The sequence below is a fragment of the Stegostoma tigrinum genome, chromosome 31 (assembly GCF_030684315.1).
Source record: "Stegostoma tigrinum isolate sSteTig4 chromosome 31, sSteTig4.hap1, whole genome shotgun sequence".
Taxonomy (NCBI): Eukaryota; Metazoa; Chordata; class Chondrichthyes; order Orectolobiformes; family Stegostomatidae; genus Stegostoma; species Stegostoma tigrinum.
The window spans coordinates 5,150,712-5,164,591 of NC_081384.1; the positions used below are offsets into that span (position 1 = coordinate 5,150,712).

Here is a 13,880-nt window from a genome sequence, read left to right on the forward strand (position 1 = left end):
TTTAGCTGGAGACAAGATGCACATGAATTGTCAAAAGAGCATGGTGATTATATTTATTATCCAGATACAGCCTTGAAAGTAGCTGGTTTTTACAGTAGATAAATCTGGTACAACTTGATTTCGTTCACAAAAATCTGAATAGCCATATTCATACAGGATGTATCTGTGGCCTGAGTCTTGAAAATGAGATAAAAATAGCCTGGAGGCACATGTGAAGAGGGTGGCAACTGATGATCTGCTAACCAGTCTGTCCATTCAGTAGGTGTAAGGTGTAACTTAATCAAAAATCAATGGGCAGGGCATGCAACACACGGGTTTGACGTCAGACTCCTCAAATGACTGTTCTACTCTGAACTAAGTCATAACAGAGATCTCCCAGAACAGCAGAAATGTTTTAGGGATATCCCCAAAACATCTTTGAAGAGAACAAACATTCCTACCAACTCATGGGAGTCCCTAAGTTTGTGGCCAAACAAAATGAAAGTGGTTTGTCTGGCAAGACAATATATAAAAGGATGCACACAGAGCAAGCTGAGATGTCACAGAAAACGCACAAATCTAAATATCTTATCTGTCCCACTTTTTGAGGCCCATCTGCTGCACAGATGTAGTGAGTCAACAAGTTACCTATTAAGGGTTATCAGATATCTCAGAATCCACAGAACCCAAGCAGAAGCAAGGCATCCACCAAAGTGTTGAGGTGTCTAATGTATAATATATTCAGGAGTTTTGATTTCAAAATAGAAGCAGCTAGATGTGGGTCTGTTCTGTGAATGCAATTTTTTAAAACGGGTCAGAAAGTCATTTGTTACAGTGACCCAGACATATCAATTCTAAGGCGGCATATGATTTAAATTGACTGTCAGAATCACTGCTGTGTTATTGAATGGAATATTTATATTGCTGAGTTTATAATAGGCCTAAAAGCCATTAATTTTAGTTCTGCGTTTAGGTCAGAAGGTTCTCAAGTTCAGATCAGAAAAGAGGAAAGTTTCTCCCCAGCAGGAAAGTCAAGCTTTTTTTCCCATGGGAACCAAAGTGTTTTAGCTGATGGAGTTTCCAAGCTAGAAAAGATTTAAATAGGAATCTTACAATTATTAGAATTGATGATGATCAGGTTTTGAGAAAGGTTTTGAGAAAGGTTCATGACAATAGAATTGGAAAGGAATCGCAAAATGTCTGGACAGTGCAAGACAAAGAACCTCAGAGGAGCCAGTTTAATAAAAACTTCAAGAGTTCAGACAGAAGTCAGATGAGTCTGGGACTGATGTCTGGAAGAAGATATGGCTGGGAAGGAGGTTGAAACACTTATTTTGCTGTCATGCCAAGAACTTTCCAACTCTCTTTTGTAATATATAACTTCTTTTCTCCTTTATCCAATAAACTAGTTTGCTGTTAAACAATACCTTCAGTCTCGTGCATAAATTTCAGTGACCAACCATAAAGGCAACCAACTGCAATAATTAAATATATAATATCAAGACAGGTTTCTTTCTGGGATCTGACTTGCTCCAGCGCTATTATCATATGGGTGCAAAACACAAGGGCTTGCCCAAAACCAACAGTACTGGACAATACCAATGGGGAGGAAAATAGAACAACTGAAGTTATAGTTGTCTCCACAAGTAAGTGCTTCAAACTGCTTTTCAGGGAATGGAGACATAGCATGAAACCCAGCCTACCAGGTGACAAACAAACTAGGCCCGAAACGTCAGCTTTTGTGCTCCTAAGATGCTGCTTGGTCTGCTGTGTTCATCCAGCTTCACACTTTGTTACCATACATGAATTAAGATTCCTCCAGAGACAGTTGAGGAGAGAGATTCAGTTGAGGAGTGAACTATTCAGCAGAGATTGTATCACAGAATCAGACAGTTAAGGAAAGTTGACGATGTGCTAGTAGATATTGCTCCTTGATCTGTGGTGTAATATTAGCATTGTACATTGCTGCATCTGTTAGAAGTAAAGCATATACACACAGGATTCAGTAAAGAGGCGGCAGCTGGAAGAACTTAAGGTGAAAAGCAACATACCCTTTGATTTATATTTTAAAATAAAGAAATTACTTGCTTTCAGTGCAAAGGTCCTTCAATTTTTGTACAAAAGCTCATACACAGTAATGGTGTGCAAGTGCCAGGAACACTACAGATGACTACCTGGTGATCTGACCAAAGAACACACCCATCAACTGAACAGACCAGTCAAGACTTTTGGTCCAGTCCTTCAGAGTACGCTTCCCACATAGGGGACTTTTACTGCCTTCCAAAGATGTACAAAGCCAACACACCTGGACATCCCATTACATCAGGCAATGGGACCCTGTGAAAGAACCTCTCTGGCGAGGTCGAGGGCATCTTAAAACCCTTGTACAGGGAACTCCCAGCTTCTCTAGTAACATTACAGATTCCCTGCAGAAACTCAGCACCCATGGACCATTAAACTAGGAACATACCTGGTCACAACGGATGTTTCGGCACTCTACACTAGCAACCCCCATGGCAGCATTGCTGCAACAGCCTCAGTACTCAATACCATCAAATGCCAGTTTCCAGATGCCACCCTACAACTCATCTGCTTCACCCTCGACCACAATGTCTTTTCCTGCGACAACTAATTCTACATCCAGATACATGGAACTGCCATGGGGATCAGGTTTGCTCCCCAATGTGTCAACATTCTTATGTAAAGGTTCGAACAAAACTTCCTTGATGCATGAAACCTGCGACCAAAGTTATACACAAGATACACTGACATTTTCTCCCTTTGGACTCATGGCGAAGGATCACTGAAACAACTACATAGCAATATCAACAAGTTTCACCTCACGATCAAACTTAACATGGACTACTCTTTAGGATCAGTATCAGTCTTGGACACATGCATCTCCATCAGGGATGGACACCTCAGTACATCGCACTACCTCAAGCCTACAGATAACCTGAGTTTCTCTAGATAATATTAAAACAACCATCCTCTGCAAACAAGACCTACACATACAATGAATCCGTTGGATAAGGAGAACAAAATGGGCACCTGAAGGTGTTGAAGGATGCCCTCATAGGAGCAGGATACGATGTTCAACTCATCAATTGCTAGTTCCAATGGGCTACAGCGAAATACACAACAACCTCCTCAGAAGACAGACGGGGGATATGTCCCACAGGGTGCCCCTCAGCATCCAGTGTTTTCTGGGAGCAGAGAAACTACACCATCTTCATTGCAGCCTTCAACATATTATCGATGACGATGAGCACCTGGCCAGGCTCTTCCCCACACCTCCACTTCTCACCATCAAATAACTGCCAAACCATAAACAGATCATTGTTTGCAGCAAACTCCCCAGCCTTCAGGGCAACACTAACCACAACTCTATACAACCCTGTCATGGTAACCTCTCCAAGACATGTCAGATCTTCGACAGGGATACCACCACCCACCACACAGGGGAACACTTCAGCGGTTGAGGTCATTTTGACTCTGACCTTCAGGTCAACGTCCTCCACAAAGGTGGGTACTCGCGAGGATGGCCTCAACCAGGATCTTGCTTTTATGTCGCACGTGGCCTCACACCTCGCCCGCATGCACTTGCTCGCTCTCTCTCCTCCCTCTTTGACCCCATCCCACCAAGCCCTCCACACACAATCGCTCTCTTCTCCACACCTCCATTGCACGTCCATTTTATTTTGTTCAAAAAGCACACAAGTTACAGACAGCCAATATGGTGTTTTATAAATTCCTACTTTACAAATAAAACCAGTCTGATTCCAAAGTAAAACTGCTTCTGAACAACATCTCAAACCTAACATGCACTGCCTGACCTGAAACATCACCTCTTCACACCGATAAAACCTTTAGTTCTCTCGGGACTGTGAGTTGAACGGAATTCAGGGATTTACATATGTATATTAAATCAATTAAAACTTCTGACTGATTAAAGATTTCACAGCATCTTAGGTTTATTTAGTACATCTCATCAATGGTGTGAACATTTGATCTTTTACTTATAAATTGTGTTTGATACTACCGCTTTCAGTAACATCTGAAGGAGGACTGAGGCGCTAAAAGCTTGTTTTCAAATAAACCTGTTGGACTATTACCTAGTATGTGCGATTTCTCACTTCACATAGTAAATTTAAGGAAGCAACTTCTACGCAGCACGCACGGGCACCTTTAGGTCACTGTACACCCACACAATTTAGGTCAGAACTTTCCAAAATTGGGACCACAAACATCAAATAAGACTGCACCTGATATTTTGGGTCAGGAAGTGACAATATATGTCTCTCCATGTGCTGAGCAAGTAGAGGCATCGGAAAGAACACACACATCCTTCTTCCCTCTTCTAAACTCTGAGATTAACTAGCATCTGACTGTTCTCACAGACACCACCCTTACAGATCTGTAACAAGCTCCACAATTCTTACAGATCATAATATTTTTCAAGTCTTGAAATGAGTCCACAGTGGGGAATAATGTTTTGCAACCACTGATGGAGCAGAGCATTGGTAGCATCAACTAACATATCAGGAGCAGCATTCAAATTTAAGAAGCTGATGCAAAGTAGTCCAGAAAATGAAGGATACATTCTGAAGAATTTTTGTAGCAAAGCGAGAAACAAAGGAATCAAGGCAATACTAACAACGCAAAGGTCAGACTATTTTGGATCCGATCAGGTATAAAAGGCAGGCTTACAAAGTGATCTCAGATAAAAGATCCCCTACGAGACAGTGAACATAACAAAATAGAATTTAACAATTAGTTTGAGAATAGGAAACTTAGGCTGGAAATAACTGCACTAAACTGAGATAAAATGGCAGAAATTCCTTAAGTGGGCTGGGAAAGGATTTTAACAGTAAAGATGGTTGAAGTGGCAGGCACTGAAGAAAATAATTCATGACTCACAAAGATATCATCCAGTGTTAGTTAACCAAAGTAGTTAAGGATAGTACCAAATTTGAAGAAAAAATATACACTGTGGTCAAGATTACAGACAAACCATAGGATTAATACAGTTCCAATAGCCAACATAAGATAAACTAACGAGGGTGAAAATAAACAATTTGAGTAAATCAGTAAGTAATAAGAAAACAGACTGCAGGAACTTCTTTAAATATATGAAAAGGGACAAGTGAGTAAAGTGAACTCATGGCTTTTTTTAAGTGAATGAGGATAGGGCAATAATAATGAGAAACCAGGAAACAGCAGAGGAGCTGAATAAATACACAGCAAAATCACGGAAAAAGTATCAGGGAAACTAATTGGGCTGAAGGCTGGCAAGTCCCCTGGATGACATCTCCTCTAAGCTGCATACGTGTGTAGCTGCTCAGACATTCCACACACAGCAACTTGTATTAGCATGCAGACTATGGCATTGACCTCTGGTTCTGGAAAGTCACTGCTATGCACACGTCTGCGCAGCTGGTAGTAACATTAGAAGTAACACTGCCCCTGGACCCGAGATTACATCCTAGGATTTTAAAAGTAGCTACAACTGTAGTGGATGTACCAGAATTAATTTTCCAAGAATCTTCTGATTCTGGAAAAGTCTAAGAGAAAGAGACAAAAGAAAATTTAACTATATTCTTCCTCATGACTACCATTGCCAATTTGATTTCCCCAGTCTAAGAGAAGATTAAAATTAACCTGATAAAGGTTCTGCCTTTTTTAAAAAATCATGTCCTCCCCTCATCATCTCTTGATTTATTCTGTCATACAGTATAGCTGTTAGGGGGCCTGAAGACTGCTCCGAGCACCACTTCTTCCCTTTGTTATCCCTTTTTACCAGCCTACAATCACCAATCTAAGATTACTGCTTTCTGTCATATTTATTCCATGTCACATCAACAAAGCTAAATCATCATTTCCTTTAGAAAATGAACATATCCCGAATATTTACTACCCCGCTTTGATCTCCGTGTAACCATGTTTCCATAATGGTTACAAAGCATTAAGCTCTATTTGTCTTGTTAATTTATTTGCCTTGCTTTTAATACAACATGGGTTTAAGAGGCACTAATTTTGCCTTTTATCATATTTGACCCGTTTGACTCTACTGCTGTTGGTTTTCTATGTTTGTATACTCGGATGCTCTCCAGGTATCATGATCTAGATGGCTGCCCTGCATTGCTGCCATATCTTTTTGCTTCGTAAGCCTAATGTTTCCCCTCTCCCAAATGGAGCTTCTTTAACTTTTAAGCAAGCTGACCGACATTTATATATCATATTCAATGTCACAAAACATTTCAAGGAGTTGCCCAGGAGCATTATCAATTTGTCACAGAATTAAGTTAAAAAATACAAAACCAGGGTAAATGGTTAATGAGCTAACTTTCAAAGAGCATCTTAAAACAGCAAGCATGCTCATGGCCAAGTAGCTAAAGGCACAGTGCCAAAGATGAAGCAATGAAAATTGGCTATGTGTAAGTGACCAAAATTGCAGGAGCTGAGGGGGTTGCTGGCCTAGCAGAGTTCAGTTTTTTAAAAAAACTTTATATGGCAATGTCAGAAATCACTAGTTAATTTTTCTCACTTCCCATTGCCATTACAGGAACTCCAAGAGCTCTTTATTCTGTACAGAAAGAGCTTTAAGTTTGATCTTCTCTTCATAAGCTTATGTCACAATCACAACTAAATTTAATCTGCTACAAGTAATTTGTTCCACCTAACCACATCCATGGTTGTGACAAATGTAGACAGCACTGTCCAAAGTATTCTTTGTGACACAAATTTCACAGTTTACAAAAAAACTCTCCTCTCTCTGCAAAATGTTCTAAACTACCATTACGTGCTTTCAGGAAAACTGGAATAAACAGGAACAGAAATTGTTATTCAACCATTGAACTGGTGCTAAAAGTTGAGCAAATGGAATTTAAAGCGACTTATCCCTGCAACGTGTTTCGCAATTTTACGTGTTTAATGTTGAATGGAATTGAATTGAGTCTAGGACCTAGCTAACACCAAGCGAACGGTCACCAAACACAAGCCAAATCATGTGGTGGATACACAAGACGCCAAAGTTGCATTTGCCCAGAATTCTGAGACTTGCAGCACTTAATAGAGATGGGAAGGGATGTTTGTCAAGCGATTCAAACCAATGATGAGAATTTCAAATGGTATATCAAGAACTGCTGCAGATGGAAGAATGAAAGCTGACAAGAACAGTATTGGAATACCTGAAGGGACAAAAGCTTAGATGACGTGTTTCAACATTGTATGAGCCAAGACAGAATAAAGATTAATGATATAAGGAAATTGGAAACAGTCACGGCTTCAAAGAGGAAAATATCAAACCAAAGCTCACTTCAGGATTAATCTGAACCAATAGTCAGAAAAGTGAATGGAACTGAAATCTTTTCAGGACGCGAGAGTGAGAGAGAGGCCAAGTTATTGATTTCAATCTTCCCTAATGGTCATTTGGAGAAAATGACAGTTCAACTTGGACTGAGTAGATTAGCAAATTGATAATATTATAGTATTCAACAAAGATGGCATAAAGATAGAGCAGAGTATTGTCAGCTGACCGTGAATCTGCCATCATGTCTTTTATCAGGTTGTACAGAGGCAGCATGTAGATGAGAAACATTTGGCAAGTTATGGTGGTAGTGGTTTTGGAAGGGGTGGGGGGTAAGCATTCTGTTTTCAGAAGTCTTCCTAGTATTTTGCTCAAGTGTGTCTCCATTTTACACTACAGCTCAGCTGCTGACAGCACAGTGTCAGTAGTCTCTATTTAAATTGTACACACACTGTTGCTGAGCCAGTTCACCAGTCGGTGTCTTGATTTTGCACCATGACAATTTAGTTTGTGCACATTCACAACTGTTCCCATAATGTCAGCAGAAAATAAAACACCAGAATTTGAATCGATGGATTTATACAGAATATTCCAGCATGCAGTAAGTGATTGCTGCTGCTGCTGCTGGAACAACAATTATACCAACCTAACCTCGGTAAACAACTGTCCAGGAGTTAAAAAGGGTCATCTAATAGACAAGTCTAAACAATTCGCATGTAGCTTTCAGGTAAATAGGCTACCAAGCATATTATAAACCAAGGGCTCAAAATCTAGATTATTCATGACCTTTCTCCCTCAGCAATACTTTCTAAAGACCAAACATATGAAGTAAATGGAAAAGTTTTTAGTTCTCACTATACTGTTATTCACTCACGTTCACAAACAAAATCCTGAACTTTCCTGGCATAAACAAAAGGTGCCAAATATTGGACATTTTATTGGAATGGAAAATAAAGGAACTAAACAGGTACTTTTCTTTTAAAGACAGTCACCTCCAATTAAACAAAGTGGAAGTGACAGAACTAATGCAACTGACTTGATTTCACAACCAGCATTTCAGATTTTTGTTTAGAAAAGATAACAAAGGCCAATGACTTATCGCCAACTTAGTTTAGTGACACATTTACCTTACTTTTAAGGATAAACATTTATGGAACTAAGGGTTATGGGGAAAAGCCAAAGAGGAGTTGAGGGTTCTCAGATCAGCAATGACCTCATTGAGTGGTGGAGCGGACACAATGGCCTACTTCTGCGCTTAGGTTTCATGGGCTTATTTGAAGAAATCGTAAACAGTAACACAATACATAAACTAATGTTACTATGATCATTTAAAAGTCCAGAAGGTGGCCAAGATTTCTGCTTTACATTTAATGAGATGATGAACTAACCATTTTAATACTCTTACAATGGACAACAGAATTTGCTTAAAATTAGGAATTATCTGGGGGTATTGTCGAAAGTCAGAAGGAAAAAAAATTGTCTAGCACATACTTTTGATGCCTTAGGAAATCTCTTCAACCAATTTATAAGTTTCCATTTCCATTGAGCAGCATAGAGGCTCAGTGTTTAGCACTGCTGCCTCAGTGCCACGGTCTTGGGTTGGATTCCAGTCTTGGGCGACTGTCTGTGTGGTGTTTGCAACTGCATGGGTTTGCTCCAGGTGCGGAGATATCCAGGTTAGGCAGATTGGCCATGCTAAAATGGCCCATAGTGTCCAGGAATGAGCAGACTAGTTGGGTTAACCATGAGGGGAATGCAGGGATACTGGAATGGGGTGGGTCTGGTTGGGATGTTCTTCAGAGGGTCGATGTGGATCCAATGAGCCAAAAGGCCTACTTCCACACTATAGGGATTCTATTATTTGTAGTTAGTAAAAAGCAATATTCATAAAACCAATCCAGTCTAAATAAGTTCATCCCTCTAATGAATTACAACTCGCATAGTTGGGAAAATTCACTTCACATGTTTTTAAAAATGTTCAGTATGACACCCACCACGTCAATTAAGATTTACATAAGATAATAAAAATTAGGAACAGGAGTAGGGCATTCAGCCCTTTAAGCCATGCCACCATTCAGTCAAATTAAGGCTGCTCTCCTCCTTTCTTACACCATTCCTGCTGGAAAATCTATCAGTCTGTCTTAAACTCAACAAATAAAAATCAAAAGCCTTCGGAGAGAGAATTTTAAAGATTCACTACCCTGCAAGTGAAACGTCTCCTTGCCTCAACTGAGAATGCCATCATTCTGAAACTGTCTCCTGGTAGCGAGTTTTGAGAAGATTTGTAGCTCAGGTTGAGGTTCTGGATGTGAGTTTGCTCGCTGAGCTGGAAGGTTAGTTTTCAGACGTTTCGTCACCATTCTAGGTAACATCATCAGTGAGCCTCCAACAAAGTCTTCGTTGGAGGCTCACTGATGATACCTAGAATGGTGACGAAACGTCTGAAAACTAACCTTCCAGCTCAGCGAGCAAACTCACATCCAGAACTGTCTCCTGGTTTCAGGAATCCTACCCGGTCAGGCGTTTTACCTCATCAATCCCTACTAACAATTTGGTATATTTGAATGAGATCAGTTCTCATTTTTCTAAACTCCAAACAATAAAAGAGCCCTGTGCGTTTCTTCATAGGACAATCCTTCATTCCTAGTAATTAGTTAGTTGAACTTTCATTACCCTCTTCCCCATGGCAAGTATATCTTTCTGCGGGCAAGGGAGATAAACTATGCAAAATACTCTACCTCTCATCAATACACTGTGTTTTCCTACTGAAGTGGACACACTTGCATTTCTCCACACTATTTCATTTGCCAACATTTCACCCAAAATTATTTGTATATGCTTTTTATGTATAAAAAAAGTATAGTTTACACACAATGTTTCAACTCCATAAGACATTCCGTAAGAAATTCCTCATCTTTGACTTAAACAGAGGACCCCTCTCCTCAGATTATGCTCCGTGGTCTTTGATTCTCCTACAGGGGGAATACGAATTTGAGGTCAAATTCATAATTCTTTTATCTTCTCTTCTGTCTCAAAAGGTTCATTGGTTATATTAAGCTCAAAACACAGTACAAAACAGAGATACTTCACAAGGCAAGTCTTCATTTGAAGGAGACTGCTTTTAAAGAATGAAAAATATTGAGTCTGAAGTGAAATGGGGGGGCAAATGCTGCTGCTTCATTTTCACATTTTCTTGGAAACAATCAGTACACAAAAATATTTGAATATCTTCACCAGTTAACATTTTTGCTAGTCTTCCAAGCAAGAACTGTCTGGCAATACAAGCTCATATAAAGAAAGGTGTGTTACAATTTTAATTAACACTGACCCGAACCATCTAGTTGGTCATTGCTGAAGCAAGCCTTTTGGGATAAGTCTCAGTGCAATATAATGCAAAATGTGAATGCACTTGGAATATTAATGAAATGCACAATTTCTGTGCTGCTGCAAGCATCTTAATATCTTTAAAATGGTGAAACTTTTTGACATCTTTATGCTGCATTTAAGTTAGCACCTTTTCATACTTGGGACTGACTCTAGATGACGTCGTCCAATGCTGTGTTAGAACAAGTCAGCTGGAGGTAATACTTTTTTTTAAAATACATTTGATGAGGATTGTTGAGCCTATGCCATGCAGTGCCCAGGTTAAAAGCAGTTTCATGCAATCTGTCTATTACAAACTAGCACAAAAACAACTGACTTTTTTTGTGGGTGAGGGGAAGCTTTAAGCTTCAATTGTTTTCTTAATATCTATGGGTCACACATGATCTCCTCTTAGACCAGGTACCACTAGAGCCATTGTTATAGAGATTTGCAGGAATAGCCAAAAATCTACGAATGTGAAATTGCTTGTCAGGGTGGAGGAGGAGGAGACAGACAATCTGTGGGCTTGATGTCTAGGGATCCTGTGTGATGTGGGAATGAAGTTTTGGAACAAACATATGCTTTAGAGACTTTTTATTTTATAGCCAGCTACAGACGGAATGGATGGTAGGCAATTTACTTGACCTCTTCACAGCTGATGTACAATTCAGGCATATTGAGGCTGTAAGGAATAATATACTATCTAATCAATAACACCAATGGCTAAACACCCTGCACCCTCCAGTTCTCCAAAGCTGGTTAATAGAAAAATATAGAACAGCATATTTTTGCAGAGGTTATGTAATCATAGAACCTTAGAATCCCTACAGTGTGGAAAACAGGCCCTTTGGCCAAACAAGTCCACACCAAACCTCAGAGCATCCCACCCAGACCCATTCCACCTTTAACCCATCTAACCTACACCTCCTATGGACAATTTAGCATGGCCAATCCACCAAGACTGCACATCTTTGGACTGTGGGAGGAAACCGGAGCACCTGGAGGAAACCCACGCAGACACAGGGTGTGAAATCACATTCACTGGCAGGTGCAAAGAAAATTCAGGACTCAAAGGTTAATACCCATGCTGCATAGAACAATTATCGCTTTTTATTACAACTCCAGTTAGAAAACAATACTTGGTTTTAGCAACTGCCATGGCAACTGCAACTATATTCTCAAACACACACCAGGGTGGCAGCAATGCTAGAATTAAGTACTGTTATCAGTTGTCATGTTCTCAGATATGACAGGACAAGTTCCTTATTTACTGGGCATACAACGTTCAGACAAGTTCTCCATTCAAATTGTCACACACGACAAAGAAAACCCACAGCTGGGATGCTCCTTACAATTTCATACCCTCCTCCTTCTCCTCCCCACACCTGCAATGCAACTAAAGGCAGTTAGCAAACCTGATGGCTCAAGAATGAAATCCATAACCCTGGGTTGGTAACACAATTAAGGTTCCGTTCAACCCCCCATATCGTAGTCCAAAGCTAACTTTGTAATAAGCGAAAATTATACCATGAAGAGATCATATCTTTTTCCTGCTTTTTAATGTGTCAACTCAACCATAGCTCACATTCGTCAGGTGAACAGGCAAAGTTTAGTTGATGTTGTAAATGTCTTGCACATTGGTTGGAGAACCAGTGGGACTTTCAGACCACCACTTCAGCCCCCTCCCCAGATCTTTCCATGGCAGGCTGAACAGTTTAATTTCAATCAGCTACTTAAGTGAATAGCAGATTTCCTAGTGGGTCAAGAACCCAGTCAGGTAGAAATCTCATTCCCAGGAGCTTTTATTATTATTATGTTTCATTATTATGAGTTTGAGAGATGCTGCTGGCCACATCAGCAATTACAGCCTTTGCGTAACTGCCCTTAACACGATGGTGAGTTGCTTTCTTGAACCACTGAAGTTCTTGGTATGTAACAACACCCAATAAGCTGTTAGGAAGAGAATTCCACGATATTGTTCCAGCAGCAGTGAAGAAAGTGTTCAAAGTCAAAAGATTTTGTGACTTGGGAAGGAACTTTCAGGTAGTGTTGAACCCATGCATCATTTGTCCTCCCAAGTGACAGATCATGAGTTTGGAAGGTGTTACCATCAGCACCACTGGAATAGGGGTAGGAGGGAGGGCGTTTCTGAATGCAATGTCAGTAGTGTGGCTTCCAAGAGTGGGCAGATTTTCAAGCAATAAAGACGACCTGTACAAACACCCCATACCCTTAACTGGCCATTAGATCCTTGTGGACTCTGAGGTAATTGCTCTCAAATCACTTGTTAATGAGCCTAATTGGCATGTCACTGCCATCACAAAGGAGACCTGTGCCTGAAACTCTCCACCCACTTACTAAAGGTCAATTTACACAACGCCAAGTGGGCGCAAGGCCTCCCATCAATTCTTCTAGCACCCAACCATCATTTTGCACTTCAGTGGGTTCTATGAACATCTGTCCAATCTCAGTGGCTCAGTGTCATTTTTTTTTAAAAGTGCTCGCATAAGGCATTTAGAACATTTCATTACATGAAAAGGGCTATCTTAGTTGCCAGTCCAAAAGGCAGCCTTATTAACACTGGTACTGCTGAAACTGGTTACGATGTCAGATTTGCAAGTGGGCAGAACTAGGTATACACTTCCAAACTATAGCAGCTATATCCAATTTTGAAAATGCTTAGTTTAAGGGCAGGTTTATCTATTTATTAAACCTGGAATCAGCATGCAGCACTTTACATTTGTTCTTAGAATGCAAGCACTGATTTATTAACCATATTTGCGATGAGCCACATTATGGAATCACTGCAGTCATCTTGTGTAGGTACATCCAGAGTGCTGGTAGGGAGGATGATACAGGAATTTGACCCAACAATAACAAAGAATTTAGATATTTGCACATCAGGATGATCGTAATTTGGAGGAAAACTTGCGGATGTTGGGAATCCCATGCAACTGTTGTCTTTGTTCTTTTAGGTGGTAGAAGTCATGGATTTGCAAAAAGCTGACCAAAAAAAAAGCCAACAAAAAAAACTTGGCAAATTGCTGTTTTAATTAAACATAATGGAGGAAGAGTCAATGTTTTACGGGGTGATTTTGAATATAAAGTTTAAATTGGAAAACTGCATATCAACTTCACATAAGGTACATTGAGAATGAAATGTTTGAGAAAATCATACAACTGACATCATGCAATTATGCCCTTGCCTGATAGATGAGCTACATTTTTA

General features: G+C 40.0%; 1 protein-coding gene across 2 annotated transcripts in view; it reads right to left on the minus strand.

Annotated features, from left to right (window-relative positions):
• npepps (aminopeptidase puromycin sensitive) overlaps window positions 1–13,880 on the minus strand; it is a 215,690-nt gene that overhangs the window by 121,773 nt on the left and 80,037 nt on the right. The gene's annotated exons all lie outside the window — the stretch shown is intronic.